At 49.3% G+C, this 27,932-nt stretch overlaps 1 pseudogene across 1 annotated transcript; it reads right to left on the minus strand.

Annotated features, from left to right (window-relative positions):
* Positions 1 to 850: 850 nt before the first annotated feature.
* On the minus strand, positions 851 to 27,932 carry LOC309536945 (iron-sulfur cluster assembly 1 homolog, mitochondrial pseudogene; annotated as a pseudogene). The gene is made up of 2 exons (XR_014224731.1): positions 27,840 to 27,932; positions 851 to 1,701 (listed from the first exon to the last, which is right to left on the minus strand). The product of XR_014224731.1 is annotated as an iron-sulfur cluster assembly 1 homolog, mitochondrial pseudogene (transcript).

Below are 27,932 nucleotides of genomic sequence, written 5' to 3' on the forward strand. Positions count from 1 at the left end.
GCTTTACTGGCCGAGGGAGCCGGCGTACAGATTCTGGGTCATGGGGCCAGCAGGACTAAGCCGCTCCTGGCGAACGAGAGCAGCGCATGGAAACGCCGTTTACCTTCCCACCAGAGCGGCACCTATTTATCTACTTGTACTTTGACGTGCTTTCGAACTGCTAGGTTGGCAGGAGCAGGGGCCGAGCAACGGGGGTTTTTCACTTTCAAAACACAGTACTTTTATTCTCCTGGAAAGGCAGCTGTATATTACGACGCCTAAAGATGTGAAAACACACACACCGAGTGATTACTTCAGAAAGCAGTTTTGTGGTCTTAAAAGTTTTGCTATTGTTGTTGTTGTTTAGTTGTTTAGTCATGTCCGCCTCTTCATGACCCCCTGGACCAGAGCACGCCAGGCACTCCTGTCTTCCACTGCCTCCCGCAGTTTGGTCAAACTCATGCTGGTAGCTTCGAGAACACTGTCCCACCATCTCGTCCTCTGTCGTCCCTTTCTCCGTGTGCCCTCCATCTTTCCCAACATCAGGGTCTTTTTCTGGGAGTCTTCTCTTCTCCTGAGGTGGCCAAAGTCTTGGAGCCTCAGCTTCAGGATCTGTCCTTCCAGTGAGCACTCAGGGCTGATTTCCTTCAGAATGGAGAGGTCTGATCTTCTTGCAGTCCATGGGACTCTCAAGAGTCTCCTCCAGCACCAGAATTCAAAAGCATCGATTCTTCGACGATCAGCCTTCTTTATGATCCAGCTCTCACTTCCATACATCACTACTGGGGAAACCATAGCTTTTACTATATGGACCTTTGTTGGCAAGGTGATTTCTCTGCTTTTTAAGATGTAACTTAAAAGTTACAGTCCTTTAAATGTTAAAGCGTTCTACACAACCACACGTTCCTTTGATGTTTGGGTTATTGGAAACCAATTCACTGGACAGTTTGTCTTCTATATAGTCCATTTTAGTTCCTAGAAGTGTGAGTTGCGCTTTCGTTTCAACACTCTAACAGCATCCTGTACTACTTCCTCATCAGAGTCCTCCTTTGATTTTGTGTATTCTAGTGTATAAGAAAGCCCATTTACAGTCTCTTGTACGGACACCAACCTTAATGCCTCCATGGTCATGTTTGTCTTTAAGCAGCTGTTTTATCTTCTGCACAGATGGGGTCAGTTTAAGGGTGGCTCTAGTGGCCTGAATCTTCCTCTTGCTCACAGACCGAACGGTGACCATGGAAGAGGCCATCTCTCCTGCTCCACCCTTTCTGCCCATCCTCCGAAGTTGTCCATGGACATGGCGGATGGAGTGACACCCAGAAACTGCCTTCTTGACCACTGGACTCCCACTTGGTTTCATCCACTCAATCTGCCAGATCCTGTCTTCACATGCAGGAGAGGTCCCACCAAGCGTTTGAGACCTATCGGATCCCCTCACCTGGTTTAGCTGGTCAGTTGACGTGTGATGGCCTGGGATTTGGACTCGGATGCTGAACCTGAGGAATCCCAGCCTGCACAGGAGTCCCCGCCTCCAGAACCAGCTGAGCTGGGGCTGGGGCATGAGCCTGAAGGGTCCTCACCTGTGCTGGATCCTCAGGTGCAGGCACCAACTGAGTCTGCTCTGGCTCCTGAGGTGATGGAGGACCCATTGCCTGCAGGTGCTCCACTCTCAGCCCCATCAGAGGAAGCTGAGGTTGCCTCTGGGTCCAGTAACCCTCCAGCCTCTCCTGAGCTGCAGAGGCTCAGGGCAGAGAGGCGGAGGGAACTAAGTTCTCACAGGGGGGAGTGCTCGCCTCCAGGCCAGGAGAGGCAAGTCACCTGTGGACCGGGGGCCGCCCTAGGCCTCGGGGCAGATAAAAGCCAGCCAGCCCCAGTCCCAGGTTGCGGGAGCAACATTGTTGGTAACCTGTTCCTGCCTGCACCCTGTCCTGCAATCCTGCCGGAGCTCCTGAACTCACCCGACTCACTGCCCTGCATCCAGCTTCAACTTTTACGGACAGCCTCCATACTACACCCTTGACCTCAGACTGGACTCGGACCTCGCCTCTCAGTTAGCCCCCGCGACCAGCCCACGAAGCCGTTCCTGGGGTGTGGGGTATGTTTGTGCATGCTTGCACAAGGAGCAAAGGGTCTGCCATGGACCCCCACTAACCCCCCTGGATTTATTCTGAATTGGTGTCCGATGACGAAAACTTCAGAAGCCGCCGCAGCTGTCAGGTGGGAATAATAATAATAATAATAATAATAATAATAATAATAATAATAATTTATTATTTAAACCCCGCCCATCTGGCTGGGCTTCCCCAGCCACTCTGGGCGGCTTTCAACAAAATATTAAAATACCGTAATACATCAAACATTAAAAGCTTCACTAAAGAGGGCTGCCTTCAGATGTCTTCTAAAAGTCTGGTAGTTGCTGTTCTCTTTGACATCTGGTGGGAGGGCGTTCCACAGGGCGGGTGCCACCACCGAGAAGGCCCTCTGCTTGGTTCCCTGTAACTTGGCTTCTCGCAGCGAGGGAACTGCCAGAAGGCCCTCGGCGCTAGACCTCAGTGTCCGGGCAGAACGATGGGGGTGGAGACGCTCCTTCAGGTATACTGGGCCTTTGAGGCCGTTTAGGGCTTTCAAGGTCAGCACCAACACTTTGAATTGTGCTTGGAAACGTACTGGGAGCCAACGTAGGTCTTTCAAGACAGGTGTTATGTGGTCTCGGCGGCCACTCCCCGTCACCAGTCTGGCTGCCGCATTCTGGATTAGTTGTAGTTTCCAAATCACCTTCAAAGGGAGCCCCACGCAGAGCGCATTGCAGTAGTCCAAGCGGGAGATAACCAGAGCATGCACCACTCTGGCCAGGCAGTCCGCAGGCAGATAGGGTCTCATCCTGCGTACCAGATGGAGCTAGTAGACAGCTGCCCTGGAAACAGAAATGACCTGTGCCTCCATGGACAGCTGTGAGTCCAAAATGACACAGTTGCCCCATTCAGGACCAGGGAGTCCTCCAAACCTGCCACATTCCACAGAAACACCCCATTGCATGTCAGCTCCCAAAGAGGACTCCGAGTCAAAGACGGGTCTCCGAGTCAAAGACGGAGATTCAATATAACTGGTGTCCAATTAGAGATAGCGGACTATTTGGCAAGTGTTCTGAGGGGTCCGGCCAGTGGATCTGGCTTCCTTTCCAGGGGAAAATTCAGAGACGAAGGTGGTTTTGTTATTAGCCGGTTGAAATGGTCTCTGTTATGTATTGAGTTGAATAGGATCCAAAAAGCAGCAGTCTGACTGGTCCTAGAAAAATGCAGCAGTATGATTGGTCTGCAGGAGCCACCCAATCCAGCTCCAGGTGGAATTGAACCCGCAACCTGATTGGCCTACAGGAGAATCCCAGAATTAGCCAATCATGTGTGACCCATTGTGTAAATAATGTATACAAAGCAGATATTTGGGGGGAACTTTAATGCCTCACTACTATGAGCTGAATAAAGAGCATGAAATCCACACTCAACTCTGAGTATATTTCAGTCTCTCTCTGTGCGAACTGTTGCTGCCGAAAGCTCTCTAGTCCAGACCAGGATAACCTCCCTCCTAGATTTCTCATTTTGGAGGCCTGGTCTGACACCGCAGACACCAGTGAATTGCAGTGATTTTAAAAAAGGACCCTCCGTGGTTCAGTGTGGAAAGACCCTTTAATTACATTCTGCTTCCAGCCCAGCAACTTGTCACGGCCTCATTAACACCCTAGTGGGTGGTGGAGACACAACCAGCTTGGCTCCCTATGAATCTGGCTTTGACAAAAATCACAGCGCTCAAGGCAGCTCGCCTAACACAACGACCCTGCTTAAAAGTCTCCTCCTGGGCTTGTTTATCAGCTTGGGGTGTTACTCGGAGGCTGAAGGGAGGTCGGAAACAGGAAGCAAGCGATCAGTGGCCAAATGCCCCAAAGAACCTAGGGATCCAGATAGACTGCCCCTGGAGCTGGAGGCTCCGTAAGAACCTAAGAAAAGCCCAACCGCTGGATCAGGCCAAGGGCCCATCTAGTCCAGCGTCCTGTACTTACAGTGGATACCCACAAGATGGATATGTGGGGAACTGGGTGTCAGTCTGGGGGGTGTCTAAAGAGCCACCCATGCCTAGCTGCTGACAGGTGGATATTTGTGGATGTAATAAACGAAATTTAAGGTCTTATATATATAATAAATGTACCAACCAAGCACGTACATAGATCAGCACAGGAAGACCAACCTGAAACCATTTTGACTCCCAAGCTGACCGAATGTTTTCTCTGCAAAGTCAAAATGAAGCCTTAGTTTAGGGGGGATTCATTTGCCCGCTTGCCCAGGACCGAGAAGAGCAAAAGAGCACCAAAGAAGCAACTTCCTCTTCAGAGAAAAGAGTTTATTGAGATCTGCGCAGAGGCTGCCAGTGGAATCACTTCCAAAGTCTGGCCGCAATACATGGCATTTGACAGGCATTCTTATACTGAAGGTACACCTTTCCCTTCACCAATCGCCACTCGCCAACCAAGCATTTTACCTTGAGGGGATAATCACGTTAAGCAAGTTCCTCACCTATTTCCTTGTCTTATTTGGTAAGCCTTTTCCTTGTGCCTACGTGGCTTCTCATCTACTTGACCAGTGTCATAAGCCAAACCTGTTTAAGCAATCTATATTGGAATCTAAAGCCAAAGCTGCTCAGGCAATCTATATTGCAATCTATCACAAGCCAAACCTGTTTAAGCAATCTATATTGTGACAGGGCTAAACCCTCCCTTCCTTCAAAAGGAAAATGGAAACGCCCCCCCATTGTCTTTTCCTTCACAAATCCTGTCTTAAGGGTATGTCTGTCTGTGTTTGAATAGGGTGAGCCTGTGACCTGGCTCAGGAACTAAGTATTTGTCATTACAAAAGACAGGCCAGGCTCCCCAGGGTATCCAATCAAGTGAGCATTAACAGGTAACCTGCCAGACAGGAGATAAACAACGCACTCAGATTTCTGTTGTAGACCGCCTTTTCTGTGATGTAGGTATGATGTATGGAGGGGTGGTGGTCTTAGATTATACATCTTCTGTGATGTGTGTATGATGTATGGAGGGGTGGTCTGGAGCTCCAGGGAGGGCATTTAAACTATCTATATAAGGCCTTGCGCACCATTTTTCTGGGTCCTCCTCCTGCGTGTGAGGGGAGCACCCTGTTGCAACAGTTCAATAAAGATCAGGCTTACGAGCTGCTTTGCTTCTCAATATTCTCTGGTTGCCCTTTTTTCTTTTCTCCGACCGATGGAGAACCTACAAAGGACTCTATAAGTGCTCTTGTGTCCCCCATAAGGGAATAAGGGCAGATTTCCGTTTATTACAATACCCACATGTTGGATATGTAGGGAACTGGGTGTCAGTCTAGGGTGTCTGAAGAGTCACCCATGCCTAGGGAAGGAGAGCTGCTGACAGGTGGATATTTGTGGAAAGGCAGCGTTGCTTAGTGGTTAGAATGTCAGATGAGGATTTGACACCCCCACCCCACTTGGCCCTGCAGTGCCCTTGTTGACCATGGGGTCCAGTCACTGCCCCTCAACCTGACCTACCTCAAAGGGGTGTTGTGGAAATTGAATGAGGAAGGGGAGAGCCATGTACCCCAACTTGAGCGCAGCAAATAACAATTGGTGGAGGGAGCAAGAATCAGAGGCTGCCTCGTTCGGTTTTAATTTCAAATTCCAGGTTCTCTAGGAGTGCAGATTACAGCTGCCGAGCGTCTTAAGGACAGATCCCCGCTTTCCTTCAGATGCCAAAAATTCAAAGCAGCTCACCACAAAAGAGTCAGGAACGATAGAGCACAATCAAGGTGTCAATCACTATCAAAGACAAAACGCGACAGGAACCATTGGGAGGCGGCAGGAAAAAAAAAGTCAGGGAGGAATGACAGGAAACATTTTGTGGTGAAGCATCAGCGGGAGATACAGACCCGAAAAGGCCTCTCCCCCTGTCTGGATGAGACAGTGTCCGTAAGCTCCTCTAAGAAGGAGATTTGCAGAACAAAAACTACACATTTAGAGAGGGAACCTTTGACGTTTGTCAGAATGCACAGGAAGGAAGGAAGGAAGGAAGGAAGGAAGGAAGGAAGGAAGGAAGGAAGATGTTCGCTCACCTGAAGTTCAAGTACCTGGAGAAGTTCACACCCATGCACTAAGCTTTGTTGTTGTTTAGTCGTTTAGTCGTGTCCGCCTCTTCGTGACCCCCTGGACCAGAGCACGCCAGGCACTCCTGTCTTCCACTGCCTCCCACAGTTTGGTCAAACTCATGCTGGTAGCTTCGAGAACACTGTCCCACCATCTCGTCCTCTGTCGTCCCCTTCTCCTTGTGCCCTCCATCTTTCCCAGCATCAGGGTCTTTTCCAGGGAGTCTTCTCTTCTCCGGAGGTGGCCAAAGTCTTGGAGCCTCAGCTTCAGGATCTGTCCTTCCAGTGAGCACTCAGGACTGATTTCCTTCAGAATGGAGAGGTTTGATCTTCTTGCAGTCCATGGGACTCTCAAGAGTCTCCTCCAGCACCAGAATTCAAAAGCATTCTTCGGCAATCAGCCTTCCAGCGTCATAACTTTTATATGCCTGTTGTCTTTGTCCATGGAGTTTTCTTGGCAGGGATACTGGAGTAGCTTGCCGGTTCCTGCTCCAGGTGTTTCAAGTTTAGTCAAAACTCTCCTTCAGTCTGAACATAGGGATGGAAAGATTCGTCATTACAGAGGCACGGTTGTTAAAATTATCGGACTTAACTGAGATGGAGAAATTGACGTGTTTCATAACAGAAAATCATTATCAACATTTGCTAAAGATTGGAAACTCCTTATAGACATAATCTGGGATTGAGGACTGAAGATAATATTGGTTTATAGAAATAGGAATTAAGGTTGTCATATTTTGAAGAGCAAAGGAAAGGATGCTATGATGGCCATTCGAAGCAAATAAATGCAATTTGTTTCGAATTTCCCCCCTGAAAAAGAGGACATGGTCTGGAAAAGAGGACACATGGCAACCCTAATTGGTGTTATCTCAGAATGCATGTGTTGGACAATTTTCTACCTATAGGTGACAGAGCAAGAATTAGAAGTTCTCTTTTTTTATTCCCTCTTTCTGTTTTTCTTTTCTTTTTCCTTTTGGTTTGTGTTTTTATTCAGGTTAGTTTTTTATATTATCCTTGATGAAATGATATTTGATACAGTGGTACCTCGGGTTAGAGGGACGCGGGTGGCGCTGTGGGTAAAAGCCTCAGCGCCTAGGGCTTGCCGATCGAAAGGTTGGCGGTTCGAATCCCCGCGGCGGGGTGCGCTCCCGTCGCTCGGTCCCAGCGCCTGCCAACCTAGCAGTTCGAAAGCACGTCAAAGTGCAAGTAGATAAATAGGTACCGCTTACCAGCGGGAAGGTAAACAGCGTTCCGTGTGCTGCGCTGGCTCGCCAGATGCAGCTTTGTCACGCTGGCCACGTGACCCGGAAGTGTCTCCGGACAGCGCTGGCCCCCGGCCTCTTGAGTGAGATGGGCGCACAAACCCCAGAGTCTGTCAAGACTGGCCCGTTCGGGCAGGGGTACCTTTACCTTTACCTCGGGTTAAGAACTGAATTCGTTCTGGAGGTCCGTTCTTAACCTGAAACTGTTCTTAACCTGAGGTACCACTTTAGCTAATGGGGCCTCCTGCTGCCGCTGCACGATTTCCGTTCTCATCCTGAAGCAAAGTTCTTAACCTGAGGTAATATTTCTGGGTTAGCAGAGTCTGTAACCTGTATTGACCTTTGTGTTCTTTCCCCCAAAACTTTAACAAAATCCATTTAAAATAAAAAATCTGAACACAGGGAGCCAAGTCAGGGGCGTAGCCCATCCAAGCTCAATAATGTCCACACGGACTGGCAGCATGGAAGGAAGGAAGGAAGGAAGGAAGGAAGGAAGGAAGGAAGGAAGGGAGAATCTTAAAAACCAGGGCTGATTCCTATCTCCTTCCTTCCTTCCTTCCTTCCTTCCTTCCTTCCTTCCTTCCTTCCTTCCTCTCTCTCTCTCTCTCTCTCTCTCTCTCTCTCTCTCTCTCTCTCTCAACTGCTCAGTCAGTCGCTACCCTGTTTGCCAATTGCCGCCCAGTGCTTACCTTTTCTCTCTCCCCTCCCCCAACAACACGAAAATAAGATATGTCAAGAGAGATGACCTGGATTGCTAATTACAGCCTGGAGGCTAGGATGCGATACTAATTGGCACCGCTCTCCTTCAGGCAAACAAAGCCCTCCCTGATCAGCGCCCGCTTCACGGGGAAGCATCTCTCGTTTCCAAGTCAGAGCTGCCATGGCGCTCTCTCTCTCTCTCTCTCTCTCTCTCTCTCTCTCTCTCTCTCTGCCTACCCATTCTACAAACACTTTATATGGGCTGTGGCTCAGTTTGGGTGGTGGAGGTGGTGGTGGTCCAGGGCTCCCTTGTTTGCTTTTGGAGTGCGTTCTGGTTCCTAGGCAACATTGCCTCCTCCTGCTCCATGGGTACCACTGGGCTGGGTCAGCAAGGATGTCAGAAAAGGACCGAGCCACCTTCCAGGGATGCTTTGCCTGTGATTCCGGCATCGCAGGGCGGTTGGACTAGATGGCCCTCGGGTATCCCTTTTCAACATTACAGCTCCCCGTTTCTACGACGGGGTCGCCCCTCAATAGCTGGATTCCTTTCCGCTGCTCTGCAACGACCTGGGATGCAAGCCGGGGCACGAAAGTAGAAGCAGGGATGGTGACCCAGGTGTCCAGAATTGTTTTTGAGTTTGGGGTGGCTGTTTCTCAGGGATTGTTTAGCTGGGGTTCCTGCATTGCAGTGATAATAATAAATTTTTATTTATATCCCACCCTTCCCAGCTGAAGCCAGGCTCAGAGCGGCTCACAACAATAAAAGTAACACAACATTCTAAAATCAATTCATTTTAAAATCAATTCAAAATCAAATTGATGGCAACCATTGGGCTAGAGTTCTATGAGGATTACCAAAGGAGGGGGTCAGACTGTGCCTTGGCCAAAGGGCTGGTGGAACAGCTCTGTCTTGCAGGCCCTGCAGAAAGATGTAAAGTCCTGCAGGGCTCTGGTCTCTTGTAACAGAGCGTTCCACCAAGTCGGGGCCAGTACTGAAAAGGCCCTGGCTCTGGTTGAGGCCAGCCTAACCTCCCTGTGGCCCGGGATCTCCAAGATGTTTTTATTTGAAGACCGTAAGGTCCTCCGTGGGACATGGAGAGGCGGTCCCGTAGGTATGAGGGTCCTAGGGCTTTAAAGGTTCAAACCAGCACCTTCAACCTGACCCTGTACTCCTCCAGGAGCCAGTGCTGTTGGTAAAGCACTGGGTGGATGTGATTTCGCGGTAAGAATCCCGTAAGGAGTCTCGCCATGGCATTCTGCACCCGCTGGAGTTTCTGGGTCAGTCTCAAGGGCAGCCCCACGTAGAGCGAGATACAATAATCCAGTCTGGAGGTGACCATCACGTGGATCACAGTGGCTAGGTCAGGGTGAGAGAGGTAAGGAGCCAACTGCTTAGCTTGGCTGAGATGAAAAAACGCCGCCTTTGTTATAGCTGCAATCTGCGCCTCCTTGGAAAGGGAGGTGTCCAAGATTACACCCAAACTCTTAATGGACGGTGCTGGCACTAATTGCGCCCCCACAAGAGATGGGAGTTGTCCCCCCTAATCCCATATCTTCCCAACCCAGCCACAGGACCTCTGTCTTCGAAGGATTTAACTTCAACCGGCTCCCACGTAACCATCCAGCCACAGCTTCCAAACATCTGGTCAGTGTGTCTGGGGCCGAGTCAGGATGGCCATCCATCAACAGATAGAGTTGGGTGATCGACCATGTCGAAGGCTGCTGACAGGTCTAAAAGAATCAGCAGCCCCAACCCGCCTCGATCCAGCTGCCTACGGAGATAATCTGTTAGGGCGACCAGAGTCGTTTGGGTCCCATGACCAGAGCGGAAGCCGGATTGGAATGGATCCAGAGCATTACAGCTCCCCGTTTCTACGGCGGGGCCACCCCTCAATAGCTGGATTCCTTTCCGCTGCTCTGCAACGACCTGGGATGCACAACGGTGCAAGATGGAGCAGGAAACTAAAAGCAGGGGTGGGGACCCAGGTGTCTGGAATGGTTTTTGAGTTTGGATGGCTGTTTCTCAGGGATTGTTTAGCATTGCAGCGGGTTGGGCTAGATGACCTCTGGGGTTCCCTTCCAACTCCAGGATTCAATGAAAGCCACACTACATATGCACAGCAGGCAGAAGTGATGTCACGAGGACAAATCTGGGAATGGCACAGTTGCAGGCTCCTTCCCAGAAGTCTGTGCTTACCAGGAACCAGAAGAAAACACCCCCCTTCACCACGCAGATACTCCTGATCTTGCCTCATTCTCCCTCCCTGAGTCACTCTTTGCAGGGCCTAGAGGGGATTAGCTAATGCTGGGTGTGTGTGTGTGTGTGTGTGTTGTTGTTGGCAGACACCAACTGGGACTCATCAGAAGATGCCTTCTAATGAATCAGACCATCTAAATGAGTATTAGCTGCAAAGCAGCTGGCAAGGCCACCACCACACACACCAAGTCACAGGCAGAAGAGGAATATATATATAAAATTGTCCAGTAGCATCTTGTTGTTGTTTAGTCATTTAGTCGTGTCCGACTCTTTGTGACCCCCTGGACCAGAGCACGCCAGGCACTCCTGTCTTCCACTGCCTCCCACAGTTTGCTCAGACTCATGTTCGTAGCTTCAAGAACACTGTCCCACCATCTCGTCCTCTGTCGTCCCCTTCTCCTTGGGCCCTCCATCTTTCCTAAAATCAGGGTCTTTTCCAGGGAGTCTTCTCTTCTCATGAGGTGGCCAAAGTCTTGGAGCCTCAGCTTCAGGATCTGTCCTTCCAGTGAGCACTCAGGGCTGATTTCCTTCAGAATGGAGAGGTTTGATCTTCTTGCAGTACATGGGACTCTCAAGAGTCTACCTCCAGCACCAGAATTCAGAAGCATCCATTCTTCAGCGATCAGCCTTCTTTATGGTCCAGCTCTCACTTGAGATCAACTAAGTTTGTTCTGGGTATAAGCTTTCGTGTGCATGCACACGGAAGCTTATACCCAGAACAAACTTGGTTGGTCTCTAAGGTGCTACTAGACCATTTCTTTATTTTTATTTATTTGGACTACGTCAGAGCAACACCTACCTGAAGGCAAAAGAAGAGTCTTTCATAGCCCTACCTGGAAATGCTGCCAGAGGTTGAGGTTGGGGACCTGAAGAACATGAGAAGAGCCCAGATGCTGGATCACACCGATGGCTCACTTAGTCTAGCATCTTCTTCTCACACTGGTCCAATACCCCTAAGGACCTAGGAATCTAGACAGACTGCCTCTGGACCTGGAGGTCCCAAAAGAAGAGCCGTACTTCTGTCTGCCTCCTGTGGCAGCGAGTTCCACAGTTTAACTCTACACTGTATGAAGAAACATATTTGTTCTTAAGATCTTATCACGTGATGTTCAGAAAACCACAATGCTGTTTCAGTTCATTGCATACATATTTTGGGAGTCTTCATTTAAATCTTGTTCACCTTGCATTTTACAAAGTTGCCCCCACACCAAGTGCTAAACATACAGGGTAGAATCATAGAATCCTACAGTTGGAAGAGACCACAAGGGCCATCGAGTCCAACCCCCTGCCAAGCAGGAAACACCATCAGAGCACTCCTGACATATGGTTGTCAAGCCTCTGCTTAAAGACCTCCAAAGGAGGAGACTCCACCACACTCCTTGGCAGCAAATTCCACTGTCAAACAGCTCTTACTGTCAGGAAGTTCTTCCTAATGTTGAGGCGGAATCTTCTTTCTTGTAGTTTGGATCCATTGCTCCGTGTCTGCTTCTCTGGAGCAGCAGAAAACAACCTTTCTCCCTCCTCTATGTGACATCCTTTTATATATTTGAACATGGCTATCATATCACCCCTTAACCTCCTCTTCTCCAGGCTAAACATGCCCAGCTCCCTTAGCCATTCCTCATAAAGCAGCGTTTCCAGGCCTTTGACCATTTTGGTTGCCCTCCTCTGGACACGTTCCAGTTGGTCAGTGTCCTTCTTGAACTGTGGTGCCCAGAACTGGACACAGTACTCCAGGTGAGGTCTGACCAGAGCAGAATACAGTGGCACTATTACTTCCCTTGATCTAGATGCTATACTTCTATTGATGCAGCCCAGAGGGTTCAATTTGTTAAGACTAGTACCAAACCAAAATAAGACATTTACACATACTGTACATTTCACAAGTAACACAAGGAAGTCTGGATAATGTAACAGTTTAGAATTACACATAAAATAAAAGAAATTGGCCTAGCCAATGATATTTAGTTATATTGCATGTACAAAGGCAATGAAGATTATAAGCTGCTTGGTTTTGTCATTAGCACAATAAAAACAAGAATTCAGGTTGGGGTCTGGAAAAATAGGATAACTTAATTACTTTTCTTGCACACAAAGGGAGAACAACAATTGTATGAAGAAGGAATTCCTTGGGTGACCACAAGTTAGTGTTATGGGAGAGGGAAGGAAACTTCTCTCTGATCCTGGCTGCCCAACAGTCTCCGGCCACCGTGGTCAATGGTCTGGGGTGATGGGGGCTGGAGCCCCCCAGGAAACCCCCCCCCACTTGTGAGAAGTCGACCATAGGCATAGCCAGGATTTATTTTAGGGGTGCAGGCTTTATGTTGTTGCAGGAACCCCCCCCCCCAATCATTCAGTTTGTACAAACACGACACACACACACACACACACACACACACACACACACACACACACGACATACGCGACGCTTCTGTTATAAATTCATAGAAAATCAGCCATACATCGGATCTGTGCCGTTCCACTTTTATTTTACACCATGAAGGAAGGACTATCAAAGGGGGGAGACTTGACAGAAGGCAGCCTTAATCCCCCAAGCCCTCAGCGAGCCCTACCCAGTTGGCATGCCAACCTTGATGGTCCCAGACAGAAGATCATCACACTCACAAAGGACCTGCATATGGAAGTGGATTCCCTACTGACTGAAACAAAGAACAGTGACCAGCCCTTCCCTCTGGGGGCAGGAAACAGTGAACTCCCCTTTGTCCTCAGGAATGTAATCATGGAGAGGGGGAAAGGAGGAACCGGACAGGTGACAAGATACTCAGGTTACCACCACAACTCCTCCCTGATGTGTCAGTGATGTAGTCATGATGTAGTTATGATGTAGTCTTAGGGGTGTAGTAGCTAATAAAAGTTGGGGTCTTCTTTCGTTTGGGGCTTCCATCTTGCTTCATCTTGTGGATGGGAGTCCTGTCACGACAGTCTTCAATCAAGACCAAGCCTCCTGGCTGCTGTTTTGCTCTGGTATTCCTGGCCGGGGTCCTTGTTTTTTTGTCCAAGGGAGCCCTCAGATTTCTCCGTTAACAATGTTGTGAGGAGGACAGAACAGAGTTGTCTGTGATGCAGTTGGTCAGTTAGTTTAATATTTTTATTTATTAACTTGATGGGGAGGGGGCTAGCTGCACCTCTGCGCCCCTCCCCGGCTACACCCATGAAGTTGACTTCTTTATTTTTCCTCAACTTTGTTTTTTTTAAATTATATTTTATTAGGTTTTATCCATAAAAAAGTTTAGAAAAATACAAAAAACAAAAAAGATACAAAATTACAAAATACAGAAATACAAACATTAAACACAAAAAAGAAAAAAAAACACATATAAAAAGACAAAAATTCCTTTTCTTAATTTCTCCTCTTTGATTAACTTATTTTCCTGACTCCCTCGCATCTCCCATTTTTGTATCCCTTTTAAAAGTTAGTTCAGCAAATTCATGTCCTGTTAGTCTATCTATTTATTAATCCAATCTTGCATTTTACCTTGTTGCTAAAACCCCTGCAATTCGTTTCAATGTCCTCAACATTCAAAATTTTTACAATATTTCTGCAAATACATTTTAAATTTCCTCCAGTCTTCTTCCACCAACTCTTCTCCCTGGTCTCGGATTCTGCCAGTCATTTCCGCCATCTCCATGTAGTCTAATTTTCCCTCAACTTTGAACAGCAGCCTGACCCAGGGTTCAAGTCCCCCTGCAGAAGCTACGCTTCATTCCTAGGTTCCTGAATGATTGCCTTGCAAAATGATTTTTCTACCACCTGGCCTGAATCAAAGGAGAGGAGGCCGAGATCTGGCAGAAGAAGCTCCTTGGCAGTGCAATTTGATGACAGGCAAGCCCAGCACAAGAAATAAATTTAAGAGGGAGGAATGCTTTGCATATGTTAAGGGGAAGGGAAGTCGGGCACTTCAGGAAAAAAATGATTACCTTGATCTGGGGGTCCCTCCCCCCTTTTCTTCCCGGTGCTTGCCTGATCAGTGGGGGGAAGGGACAGCTGTGATTCCTGCATTGCAGAATCATAGAATCCTAGAGTTGGAAGAGACCACAAGGGCCATCGAGTCCAACCCCCTGCCAAGCAGGAAACACCATCAGAGCACTCCTGACATATGGTTGTCAAGCCTCTGCTGAAAGACCTCCAAAGGAGGAGACTCCACCACACTCCTTGGCAGCAAATTCCACTGTCGAACAGCTCTTACTGTCCAATCTAGGATTGGACTAGATGACCCTGTGATTCTGTGGGTCTTGGAAGATTAGGCAGTGGGACAGGAGTGCAGGTTGCACACGTTTGAGCAAGGAACCAGGAGAAAAGAGCATGTTCAATGGAGGCTATGCACATTGACCAGAGAACGTACAAAATTCAGTCGAACCTAGCTCTTTCAACCATTCCTCATAGGGCTTTGCTTCCAGGTCATTGAATATCTTAGTTGCCCTCCTCCGAACACATTCTAGCTTGTTAACATTCTTCTTAAATTGTGGTTCCCAAAACTGGACACAGTATTCCAGATGGGTTCTGAAGAAGACAGAATAGAGTGGGACTATGACTTCCCTTGATCGGGATACTAGATTTCTGTTGATGCAGCCTGGAATAACGTTAGTTAGTTAGGTTGGTTGGTTGGGTTTTTTTTTTTGCTGCTGCATCACAATTCTCATGTTCAGTTTGTGGTCCGCTAAAAAGCAGAGACATCACCTTGCCAACAAAGGTCCGTATAGTTAAAGCTATGGTTTCCCCAGTAGTGATGTATGGAAGTGAGAGCTGGACCACAAAGAAGGCTGACTGCTGAAGAATGGATGCTTTTGAATTATGATGCTGGAGGAGACTCTGGAGAGTCCCATGGACTGCAAGAAGATCCAACCTCTCCATTCTGAAGGAAATCAGCCCTGAGTGCTCACTGGAAGGACAGATCCTGAAGCTGAGGCTCCAAGACTTTGGCCACCTCCGGAGAAGAGAAGACTCCCTGGAAAACACCCTGATGTTGAGACAGATGGAGGGCCCAAGGAGAAGGGGGCGACAGAGGACGAGATGGTGGGACAGTGTTCTCGAAGCTACAAACATGAGTTTGACCCAACTGCAGGAGGCAGTGGAAGACAGGAGGGCCTGGCGTGCTCTGGTCCAGGGGGTCACGAAGAGGCGGACACGGCTAAACCACAACAAGACCCCCAGATCCTTTTCACATGTACTGGCTAGTAAGCCAGGTGTCCCCCATCCTATATTTGTGCATCTGGTTCTTCCTGACTGAGTGCAGAACCTGACATTTCTCCCTACTGAAATTCATTTTGTTAGCTTGCGCCCAGTTCTCCAATCTGTTAATGTCGTTGTGAATCCTTATTCTGTCTTCTTTGGCATTAGCTACCCTTCACAGTTTGGTGTCATCTGCAAATTTGATGAGCATCCCCTCAATTCTTTCGTCCAAGTCATTTATAAAGATGTTGATCAACAATGGGCCCAGGACAGAACCCTGCAGCACCCCGCTGGTCACTTTCCCCCAGGATGACAAGGAACCATTAAGGAGTACTCTTTGGGTTCAGTCAGTCAACCAGCTACAAATCCACTTAACAGTTACCTTTTCCTGACCCACTGGTGGAAGACCTATGCTGAACAGCAGGGGTTCCCAAACTTTTTGGGGGGGCAATCCCTCTTCAGCTCTACAAATTGATGATGATTGTCAGGGAACTGCCATCAGAGGCAAGAGGAGAGGTAAGACGCTCCAATGATGCAGGGGAGGGAACTAGCAAGGAGAGAGAGAGAGAGAGCTTCCGCTGGGAAGGAAATCCAGGGGACACCAGGGAGAAAGGGGAGGCTGAGAGTACTGCGGAGGGGAGGCTCCGAGACTCTTCCAGTGAAATCAGCGGAGAGAGCACAGGACCTCCGCTTGGCACGCCCACCTGCGCAGAAGGCTTCCGCGCAGAGAATCTAGAAGGAGACTTGGCGTCAAAGAATTTCTATGTTGGAGGAAGTTTAGGAGACGCCCACTCACGGATTCTTCCAGTGACTGAGACAGTCGCGTTGTAAGGGCTGTCAAACCAGGGAAAGATTTAGCTATACGACCAGCTTGGAGCAGTTTGCAGTTTACGCACAAGCAACCCCAATTCCCATTACAATGATGATGTATATATATAATTTATATACCACCTAACAACAACAACAGCAACAGCAATTTATTATTTATACCCCGCCCATGGGGCTGGGTTTCCCCAGCCACTCTAGGCAGCTTCCAACAAAATATTAAAAATACATTAAAACATCAGTCAGGACCTTCACCGCCTTCACTGGTTCTGATTTAAAAGAGAGGTAGAGCTGGGTATCATCCGCATACTGATGAACACCCAGCCCAAAGGACTTCTTCACACGGCGCAGAGTTTACCTGTGGAACTCCTGCCCCCAGCAGGTAGTGATGACTGCCAGCTTGGATGGTTTCTTGAAAAACGGATTAGACATATTCGGTTCTCAAAACTTTATTGGCATATCGACAAGATTCCGGGACGCTTCAGTGCAATAAAATCACTCAGCAAAATCTGCATCCCACAATTCTTCTTTTATTCTTTTTCGGCGATCTCTCGTAGCCAAGTAAGATTGTCTTCCATAAACACGGTTTTAACAAGGAGTCCGTAAGTGACTGTGGAGGCCAATTCTGAACCCACACGTCCTTCCACAGTAGGGACAGAGGTTTCCAGTAGGCAGGAGTTGATCATGGTGTGGATTTGCCAAATGTGCATTCCTCTTAGTCCATTTCTCCCTTTCGCCGTGAGTTTTTGCTTCTTCAGAATCACTGGCACCTCTGGTAAAGGCTATTATCCAGCTGGAACACTCACAGGCCAGTGATTCTCAATTGTCAGTGTTTATCCTAAAAATTTTAAGGTTTGCCTTGAGAGCATCTTTAAACCTCTTTTGTTGTCCGCCGGCATTACGCTTTCCATTCTTAAGTTGAGGATAGAGCAGTTGCTTTGGAAGACGATCATCAGGCATCCGATAATGTATAACGTTTGCAAATCCTCATTCCGTGTTGCAGAAACTTGGTTTAATATTAACAACAACAGCAACAACATTGAATTTTTGCTTCTGAAGAACAGGTCTTATGCGACTTGGTCCCAAGTTCTCACTTGGTTCCAAGTTCTCAGCACGTCTAGAGGGCATTGGTTGGCAAATGGTGCCCTATAAAGTTATTCACTGGGCTAATGCCCTCCGACTCTGCGATTCACCCTCTGGGATGGGGGTGTGATCAGATCCACCCATTGCTTACTGCTACCACTGCCTCCCGTCCTATCAGTCAGTTATTGATCAGGAGGACGTTTCTCATTAACTACCCTGGATAAGCAGCCATCGCCTGAAGCCTTCCGGATTTATGCGTCATCTTGAGGAAAGGCATCGAGCGACCAGGGGCAGGCCTGTTTTATTAAGTAGGCAACCCCTCCCAAAAAAATATCCAGCATTAGCACAGACAATAAACACAATTCCCCGAGGATTTGTAGGCTATGATAGCAGGCGCTGCAAATCAAATACCACGCGGAGTCAGGAGGCAGTGTGAATACTTACACAATCCCGGAAAGGATAACCAATGAGATATTAAATTATTGTCAGAAAACCCAGTAGCAGATATACAGGGAAAGAAGAAAACAAGACTTTATTCCAAGCGCGTCTGAGTAAAGTTTTCTAATGTGAAACTGTCTTCACAAGCCGAAAAGTGAAACAAGCTAGAAAAAAAATAATGGGATCTATTCTGCACTGTACAGAAGTGGGCGGTAGCACCCCCTGGGTGGGGCACTGGGAAGCGAGAGGGTGCCAATTGGGTGCTGGAGATGTGAATGATTGCCAGTCTTTGAAAAGCTGGTATCACTGGTTCAATTTCAAGCATTTGGTTGAATTGGTGGAGCTAAATAGTTTTGATTGGGTTGTTGCTGTTTTTGTTTTGATTATGTACTTTCTGGTTTCATATTCTGATTTTATGCTGTGGACCACCTTGAATGCCTGGAGGCGGTTGGAGGGTGGATGGCAGCTAATGGATGGAGGTTGAATCCTGACAATACAGAAGTACTGCTCTTGGGGGACAGGGGGTGGGCAGGTGTGGAGGACTCCCTGATCCTGAATGGGGTAACTGTGCCCCTGAAGGACCAGGTGTGCAGCCTGGGAGTCATTCTGGACTCACAGCTGTCCATGGAGGTGCAGGTCAATTCTGTGTCCAGGGCAGCTGTCCACCAGCTCCATCTGGTACGCAGGATGAGACCCTCCCTGGCCGCGGACGGTCTGGCCAGAGTGGTGCATGCTCTAATCATCTCCCGCTTGGACTACTGCAATGCGCTCTACGTGGGGCTACCTTTGAAGGTGACCCAGAAACTGCAATTAATCCAGAATGCAGCAGCTAGACTGGGGACTGGGAGCGGCTGCCGAGACCATATAACACCGGTCTTGAAAGACCTACATTTGGCTCCCAGCACGTTTCCGAGCACAATTCAAAGTGTTGGTGCTGACCTTGAAAGCCCTAAACAGCCTCAGTCCAGTAAAACTGAAGGAGCATCTCCACCACCATCGTTCTGCCTGGACACTGAGGTCCAGCTCCAAGGGCCTTCTGGCAGTTCCCTCAATGCGAGAAGCCAAGTTACAGGGAACCAGGCAGAGGGCCTTCTCGGTGGTGGTGCCCGCCTTGTGGAACGCCATCCCATCAGGAAATGAACAACTATCTGACTTTTAGAAGACATCTGAAGGCAGCCCTGTTTAGGGAAGTTTTTAATGTTTGAAGTTTTATCGTTGGCAGTTTTTAATATTCTGTTGGCAGCTGCCCAGAGTGGTTGGGGAAACCCTGCCAGATGGGAGGGGTATAAATAAATTATTATTATTATTATTATTATTATTATTATTATTATTATTATTATTATTATTCCTTCATCTGTTCTGAAACTCCCAGCTTCATTCAGCTTCGTTGGATGTCCCCAAGTTCCAGGGAGGGAAACTTTTCTCTATCTGCTTTCTCTATCTGATGCAGAATTTTATAAGCTTCGATTATGTCGCCTCTTTCTGCTCCTAACTCAAAAGCCCCAAGGCTGCAGCTGTTCTTCACAGGGAAGTAGCTTTGCCCCTTGTTGCAGGAAACATCATTTAGTTTGTACAAACTCGACACACACACATTCACACACGACATACACGATGTTTCTGTTATAAATTCACAGAAAATCAACCGTACTTTGGATTTACACCGTTCCACTTTTATTTTGCTCCATGAAGAAAGGACTATCAAAGGGGGATGGTTTGATACAGGATGGCCATAATCCTTTGAGCGTACCAACACGTACTCAGGAGCCCTGCCCAGTCCCAGACATGGTCCCAGACAGAAAACCATCAAGGTCACAAAGAACTTGCATATGGGAGTGGATTCAGCATGGACTGGAACAAAGAACAATGATCAGATCTTCCCTCTGGGGGCAGGAAACTGCCAGCTCCCCTTTGTCCTCTGGAAATGACTCATGGGGAGGGGGAAAGGAGGAACCAGCCAGGTGACAAGATACTCAGGTTACTTCCACAACTCCTCCCTCAACCCCTCCTTTTTGTGATTTGTCAATGATGTAGTCATGATGTAGTTGTGATGTAGTTCTAGGGGTGTAGTTTGGGGGATTAAAGGTAAAGGTACCCCTGCCCGAACGGGCCAGTCTTGACAGACTCTGGGGTTTGTGCGCCCATCTCACATTTATTGGCCGGGGGCCAGCGCTGTCCGGAGACACTTCCGGGTCACGTGGCCAGCGTGACAACGCTGCTCTGGCGAGCCAGAGCCGCACACGGAACGCCGTTTACCTTCCCGCTGGTAAGCGGTACCTATTTATCTACTTGCCCCCGGGGGTGCTTTCGAACTGCTAGGTTGGCAGGCGCTGGGACCGAGCAGCGGGAGCGCACCCCGCCGCGGGGATTCGAACCGCCGACCTTTCGATCGGCAAGCCCTAGGCGCTGAGGCTTTAGCCCACAGCGCCACCCGCGTCCCTTGTTTGGGGGATTAGTAACTAATAAAAGTTGGGGTCTTCTTTTGTTCGGGGCTTCCATCTTGCTTCATCTTGTGGATGGGAGTCCTGTCGCGACAGTCTTCAATCAAGACCAAGCCTCCTGGCTGCTGTTTTGCTCTGGTATTCCTGGCTGGTGTCCTTGTTTTTTGTCCAAGGGAGCCCTCAGATTTCTCCATTAACACCCTCGAACATTTTGGCTTCCCTTTCCTGGACCTTTTCAAACTCAGCAATATCCATTTTTCGGGAGAGGCGACAGTCGATGTTTCAGAGGCTGGCAGTGGACGCAGCCCAGGCAAGATGAAGGCTTCCCTTTCTCGTTTTTCCAGCTTGCTTTATCTTGACCCTGCTAACGATCCGGTTTTCCGCACCCACACTTTCCCTCTCCACTGGGCTTCATCTCGGAGCACAGCTTCCAGCTGCAGATAAGTGCCTCACAATGGACCACCTGGGTGTCAGTGAATCGCCGAGCAGAAGAGATGGGAGGCTGCCGGCTTTGATGGCGTCGCTGCTTTTTGCAAACCGTCTCTGGCGCACATGGAAGCGAAGCTCCCCTTGGCATTGAGGGGTCCACGGGCTCAGTCTCAGTGACACTGTTGCAGAGTCAATGCCTGCCTATTCCACACATGGTGAGCACTGGAGCTGTTAAAATGATTGGGGGGGGGGCAGGCAAGGGCAATTTAGCTGGTGGCATCACAAAACCTGCAAGATTTTATTTTTTAAAAAAGCAGGTTGCCATCAAGAGGGGTCAAAGAATCATAGGAGGGTTCAAAGGGGCTCCAAGAGTCATTTAGCCCAACCTGCGATGCAGAGACGCGGGTGGCGCTGTGGGTTAAACCACAGAGCCTAGGACTTACTGAACAGAAGGTTGGCGGTTCGAATCCCCGCGACGGGGTGAGCTCCCATTGCTCGGTCCCTGCTCCTGCCAACCTAGCAGTTCGAAAGCACATCAAGAGAGGTACATTGGTTAAACCAGTGGCGGGTAGTTCCAAGGGTGGAACTGAAACAACAGGGGAATGTTATAAGTATAACAACTGTTTGTTTTCTTCTCTGGATGACGCTTTGCTCGCAGCACGCATTGATACTTTAGGGGGAGTATGTTACCATAAAGCACCAATGCTGCAGCAAGCAAAGGCTCCAGCAGCTCAGTCAGCTGCTGGTGGCTGGAAAGCCAAACAGGATGTTTGTGGCTGTTGCCATGGAAACAAAGGGGCAGTCCATTCTGTACTGAGCACCGGATGTTAGTTCAGTGTGTGTGTGTCATATGACCTGTACTGGAAGTACATGGGAGGAGTTTCTTCTTGCTGTTGTCGAGTGCAGACATGTTTCTCTGTGCTGATATGAGAGACAGAAATAAAAGATGTAAATAGTTTTCTGTCTGCTTCTTTCCCCTCTTGGGGGACACCAAAGGGGAGAGATGATGAACGGTGTGTTCCTCTCACACATCTGAGATGAATCGCCGGGACCTCGCCTGCTTATCAGCAGAGTGAAGACGCGGGGAGGTCGACAGGAATATCTGCCGGTGCCTACGCTGTGGCACATTCCTCTGACCCAGGCAGACTTCCAACACCTGCTCCTGCCAACCTAGCAGTTCGAAAGCATGAAGTGCAAGTAGATAAATAGGTAGCACTCCGGTGGGAAGGTAAACGGTGTTTCCGTGCACTGCCCTGGTTCACCAGAAGTGGCTTAGTCATGCTGGCCACATGACCTGGAAGCTGTCTGTGGACAAACGCTGGCTCCCTCGGCCTACAGAGTGTGATGAGCGTGCAACTCCAGAGTCATCCGCGACTGGACCTAAGGGTCAGGGGTACCTTTACCTTTACATGTGATGCAGAATCCCTGAGAGTTGCCCATCCAACCTCTGTTTAAAAACCACAAATGAAGGGGACTCCACAACCTTCTAAGGGAGTGCATTCCACTGTCAAATCATTTACCATCATAAAGTTCTTCCTAACGTTTAGCCAGAATCTCTTTGTTGTTTGAATCCTTCAATTTGGGTCCTACCCTCCGGATCAGGAGAAAACAAGCAGGCTCCATCTTGCATGTGACAGCGCTTGCAGATATCTGAAGATGGCTATTGTGCCCCTTCTTGGTCTTCTCTTCTCCAGGCTAACATTTTCAAGTCCCTAAATCATTCCTCGTAAGGCTTGATTTCCATCATCGTCTTGGTTTTCCTCCTCTGAGCATCTTCTAGCTTTTTGATACAGGAGTGAATGCCGGCCGTGTGGCCATTCAGCGAGGAGGCCAGGCACATAGCAAAAACAGGGTGGGCTCCAGGGCCCAGAGACCCCTGGCGGTAGGCAGGGAAGGACAGGGAGTCGGGGATGGGGCCCACCAGGATGTGCCTGGGCAGGGTGGGGATCCCCTCAGAAGCCAACACCTACATGGGGGCGCCTGGTTTGCACCTTCCCAAAATTGTGCACCTGGAGCCACAGACCCCAGGTCTCCACCTGTTGCGATGCACCCAAGGGAATGGCTCCAGCCCACCAGCGGAACATCAATATCCTAACATACTAGGCCACTCGCCTGATCAAACAGGACTCTCCTTGCCCTTGCAACACATGGACACATGTGACGCTGTGGCCTAAACCACTGAGCCTCTTGGGCTTGTTAATCAGAAGGTCAGCAGTTCGAATCCCTGCAACGGGGTGAGATCCTGTTGCTCTGTCCCGGCTCCTGCCAACCTAGCAGTTCGAAAGCACACCAGTGCAAGTAGATAAATAGGTACCACTGCAGCGGGAAGGTAAATGGCGTTTCCGTGCGCTGCTCTGGTTTCCATCACGGTGTTCCATTGCGCCGGAAGCGGCTTAGTCCTGCTGGCCACATGAATTAGAAACCTGTCTGTGGACAAACGCCGGCTCTCTCGGCCTGAAAGCGAGATGAGTGCCGCAACCCCATAGTCGCCTTTGACCACAGTTCAAGAAGGACACTGACAAACTGGAACATGTCCAGAGGAGGGCAACCAAAATGGTCAAAGGCCTGGAAACGATGCCTTATGAGGAACGGCTAAGGGAGCTGGGCATGTTTAGCCTGGAGAAGAGGAGGTTAAGGGGTGATATGATAGCCATGTTCATATATATAAAAGGATGTCACCTAGAGGAGGGAGAAAGGTTGTTTTCTGCTGCTCCAGAGAAGCGGACACGGAGCAATGGATCCAAACTACAAGAAAGAAGATTCCACCTAAACATTAGGAAGAACTTCCTGACAGTAAGAGCTGTTTGACAGTGGAATTTGCTGCCAAGGAGTGTGGTGGCGTCTCCTACTTTGGAGGTCTTTAAGCAGAGGCTTGACAACCATATGTCAGGAGTGCTCTGATGGTGTTTCCTGCTTGGCAGGGGGTTGGACTCGATGGCCCTTGTGGTCTATTCCAACTCTATGATTCTAGGATTCTATGATTCTATGACTGGACTAAACCATCCAGGGGTCTTTTACCTTGCACTCCTAGGCAGGAATGGAGTCTTTCTGGCCATCCAGACCCAGAAGGACTCCCATTCCCATCATTCCCGGTTCCATTAACCAGGCTGGCTTCCGAGGCTGATGGGAGTTGGAGTCCAACTATATCCGCAGGGCTGCTGCTTTCCCCTGCCTGTGTTGGGGCCAAGTTGCTGTCAAAATAATTCCAGCCCTCGCTGCGTAGTTCACCTGTCCCTTAGATGCCAGTTGGCTCAAAAAACACAACACTTAGCATGCCATTACTTTGGTTGGGTCTTTGGAAGAACATTTAAATGAAGCATCTCATTTTGGGGGGTGAAGGCAGGCAAGGAGGGACACCCCCCCCCTCGCCGCATCTGCAATCCCACCTCAAAGACCGGTCTGAGTATCCAGCACAATTCTCCTTCTCTGCTGCCTTTTAAAGAAGCCAAACTCCTGCACTTGAGCCATAAAACTGATTTTCATGGGTAACTGAGGGGCTGGAGGAACAGCCTTTAAAACAGACGCGCCAGCCACGCGGCCTCACAAATCAGACGCTAATGGCTGTGGGAGAGGGAGGGGGAGAGGGACGGCGGTGCTTTCGCCTCGCCTGCAGCGCCAGGCTTGCATCATTCATAAATCCACAGTATTAATGAGGCAGCCAGAGGCCTGAGCTTGGAATTTTGCAAGAGAGACCTCGATCTTTCAGTGCGGCAGCAGCTACCCCTCGAAACTCCCTGCCTATTGATATCGGGCAAGCACATTCACTGCACACTTTTCGGCACCTGCTAAAAACAAGCCTACCTAGACAGCATCCTAAAAAGCAGAGACATCACCTTGCCAACAAAGGTCTGTATAGTTCAAGCTCTGGTTTTCCCAGTAGTGATGTATGGAAGTGAGAGCTGGACCATAAAGAAGGCTGATCGCCGAAGAATTGATGCTTTTGAATTCTGGTGCTGGAGGAGACTCTTGAGAGTCCCATGGACTGCAAGAAGATCCAACCTCTCCATTCTGAAGGAAATCAGCCCTGAGTGCTCACTGGAAGGACAGATCCTGAAGCTGAGGCTCCAAGACTTTGGCCACCTCATGAGAAGAGGAGACTCCCTGGAAAAGACCCTGATGTTGGGAAAGATGGAGGGCACAAGGAGAAGGGGACGACAGAGGACGAGATGGTGGGACAGTGTTCTGGAAGCTACCAGCATGAGTTTGACCAAACTGCGGGAGGCAGTGGAAGACAGGAGGGCCTGGCGTGCTCTGGTCCAGGGGGTCACCAAGAGGCGAACACCACTAAACAACAACACCCAGATTCATCACTATCAGACCAAAGAACAGCTGTGTTTCCAAGTTAACATTTGGTGCAAGTTTTAATCTGCTTTCAGTCTACAGTGGTACCTCGGGTTAAGAACTTAATTCATTCCGGAGGTCCGTTCTTAACCTGAAACTGTTCTTAACCTGAAGCACCACTTTAGCTAATGGGGCCTCCCGCTGCTGCCGCGCGATTTCTGTTCTCATCCTGAAGCAAAGTTCTTAACCTAAGGTACTATTTCTGGCTTAGCGGAGTCTGTAACCTGAAGCGTATGTAACCCGAGGTACCACTGCATTGCTATTTTAACTCTTTGAATGTTTTAAGTTGTTGGTGTTCACTTTTCTTACTGATTTTTTTAAAAAATCCTTTTTTAAAATCTGCTTTGAAGATTTTTATTACAACCGAGCAGTGGGTAAATCACATGAAATAAAAAATGGGGGGTGGGGGGTGGGAATAAGATATGTGTACCATTCCTGCCGGGACGCGGGTGGCACTGGGGGTAAAACCTCAGTGCCTAGGACTTGCCGATCGTATGGTTGGCAGTTCGAATCCCCACGGCGGGGTGAGCTCCCATTGTTCGGTCCCTGCTCCTGCCCACCTAGCAGTTTGAAAGCACCCCTAAAGTGCAAGTAGATAAATAGGTACCACTCCAGCGGGAAGGTAACGGCGTTTCCGTGCGCTGCGCTGGTGCTGGCTCGCCAGAGCAGCTTCGTCACGCTGGCCACGTGACCCGGAAGTGTCTTCGGACCTCTTAAGCGTGATGAGCACGCAACCCCAGAGTCGGTCACAACTGGCCCGTAAGGGCAGGGGTACCTTTACCTTTACCTTTTACCATTCTTGCCGGGATGTGGGTGGCACTGTGGGTTAAACCACAGAGCCTAGGACTTGCTGACCAGAAGGCCGGCAGTTCGAATCCCTGCGATGGGGTGAGCTCCTGTTGCTTGGTCCCTGCTCCTGCCAACCTAGTAGTTCGAAAGCACGTCAAAGTGCAAGTAGATAAATAGGTACCGCTCCGGCGGGAAGGTAAACGGCGTTTCCGTGCGCTGCTCTGCTTCGCCAGAAGCGGCTTAGTCCTGCTGGCCACATGACCCAGAAGCTGTACGCTGGCTCCCTCGGCCAATAAAGCGAGATGAGCGCCACAACCCCAGAGTTGGTCACGACTGGACCTAATGGTCAGGGGTCCCTTTACCTTTGCCATTCCTGCCAAGACCAGTCAGGAGATGATGGGCCCCCAAATGCATAATCCCTGGGTGTCTGCCGTGGTATTCAGAGTTCCCTTTATCTCAATACATAGTGGGGTCCCCCTCAGAGGAGGGTATTGTCTCTGGCTCTGAGTAAACGGCCTCGGTCCAGTATACCTGAAGGAGCGTCTCCACCCCCATCATTCTGCCCAGACGCTGAGGTCCAGCGCCGAGGGCCTTCTGGCGGTTCCCTCACTGCAAGAAGCAAAGCTACAGGGAACCAGGCAGAGGGCCTTCTCGGTAGTGGTGCCCGCCCTGTGGAACGCCCTTCCAGCAGATGTCAAAGCGATAAACAACTACCTGACATTCAGAAGACATCTTAAGGCAGCCCTGTTCAGGGAAGTTTTTAACGTGTGATATTTTACTGTATTTTTGGTTTTTATGGAAGCTGCCCAGAGTGGCTGGGGAGGCCCAGCCAGATGGGCGGGGTATAAATAATAAATTATTATTATTATTATTATTATTATTATTATTATTATTATTATCCACCAGTCGCAGCAATATATGGAACTCATAGACAACACAATATCTCATGCAATCCTTGCAAAACATCCCTGTAAGGTACACCAGTATTATAGTCCTCGTATTGCGGGTGGAGCTGCTGAGGTGAGTTGTGACCAGGTCTTGTCTCTTAACCCCTGTGTGGTACCATCTCTCCTTCTTACCAACATGACGGCTCCTCCTTTCCTCCCGCGCCACGATGAAGAGATTGGAAAGACGGATGTCAGTCGCGGAAGATGCATGGAGACGCTGAGTGATTTGGACTGACGAGGTAACATGCATAAGTGTGTGGATGGACGGATGAGAAAAGAGCACGGGAAGGAGATAAATTAAAAGATTATAGGATGATAGATGGTCAAGAAGCAGGTTAAACTATGAGAGAGAGAATGGAGAATCTGTTGCTTCCAAATATTTTCGGGTTATGATTCTCACCGTCCCTTGTTCGCTGGGGCTGATGGGGGTGGGTCTCTGACAACATCTGCAGGTCCACAGGCTCCCCATCTTAGGACACGGGAGACCTGGATTCGAATTCTGCTCTGCCACGCCAGAATAACCATAGGCTCTCTCTTACTGCCAGTTCAACACGAAGCCTGTTTTATATCGATCTATGGGGCAGCTGCTGTTCCATACTATCCCCAAGTGGAAGACTTAACATGGCCTTCAGAAAAACTAGGTGCATCTTACCCATAGAGGCTAGTGGTGTGGGGCGCCAGGGAAGAGGCGGTGTGATGGCCTGGGATTCGGACTTGGAGGCTGAACCTGAGGAATCCCAGCTTGCACAGGAGTCCCCGCCTCCAGAACCATCTGAGCCGGGGCTGGGGCCTGAGCCTGAAGGGTCCTCACCTGTGCTGGGTCCTCAGGTGCAGGTACCAGCTGAGTCTGCTCTGGCTCCGGAGGTGATGGAGGACCCATTGCCTGCAGGTGCTCCACTCTCAGCCCCGTCAGAGGAAACTGAGGTTGCCTCTGGGTCCGGGAACCCTCCAGCCTCTCCTGAGCTGCAGAGGCTCAGGGCAGAGAGGCAGAGGGAACTAAGTTCCCGCAGGAGGAGTGCTCACCTCCAGGCCAGGAGAGGCAAGTCACCTGTGGACCGGGGCCGCCCTATGCCTCGGGGCAGATAAAAGC

This window comes from Podarcis vaucheri (genome assembly GCF_965113315.1).
Source record: "Podarcis vaucheri genome assembly, chromosome: 7".
NCBI lineage: Eukaryota > Metazoa > Chordata > Lepidosauria > Squamata > Lacertidae > Podarcis > Podarcis vaucheri.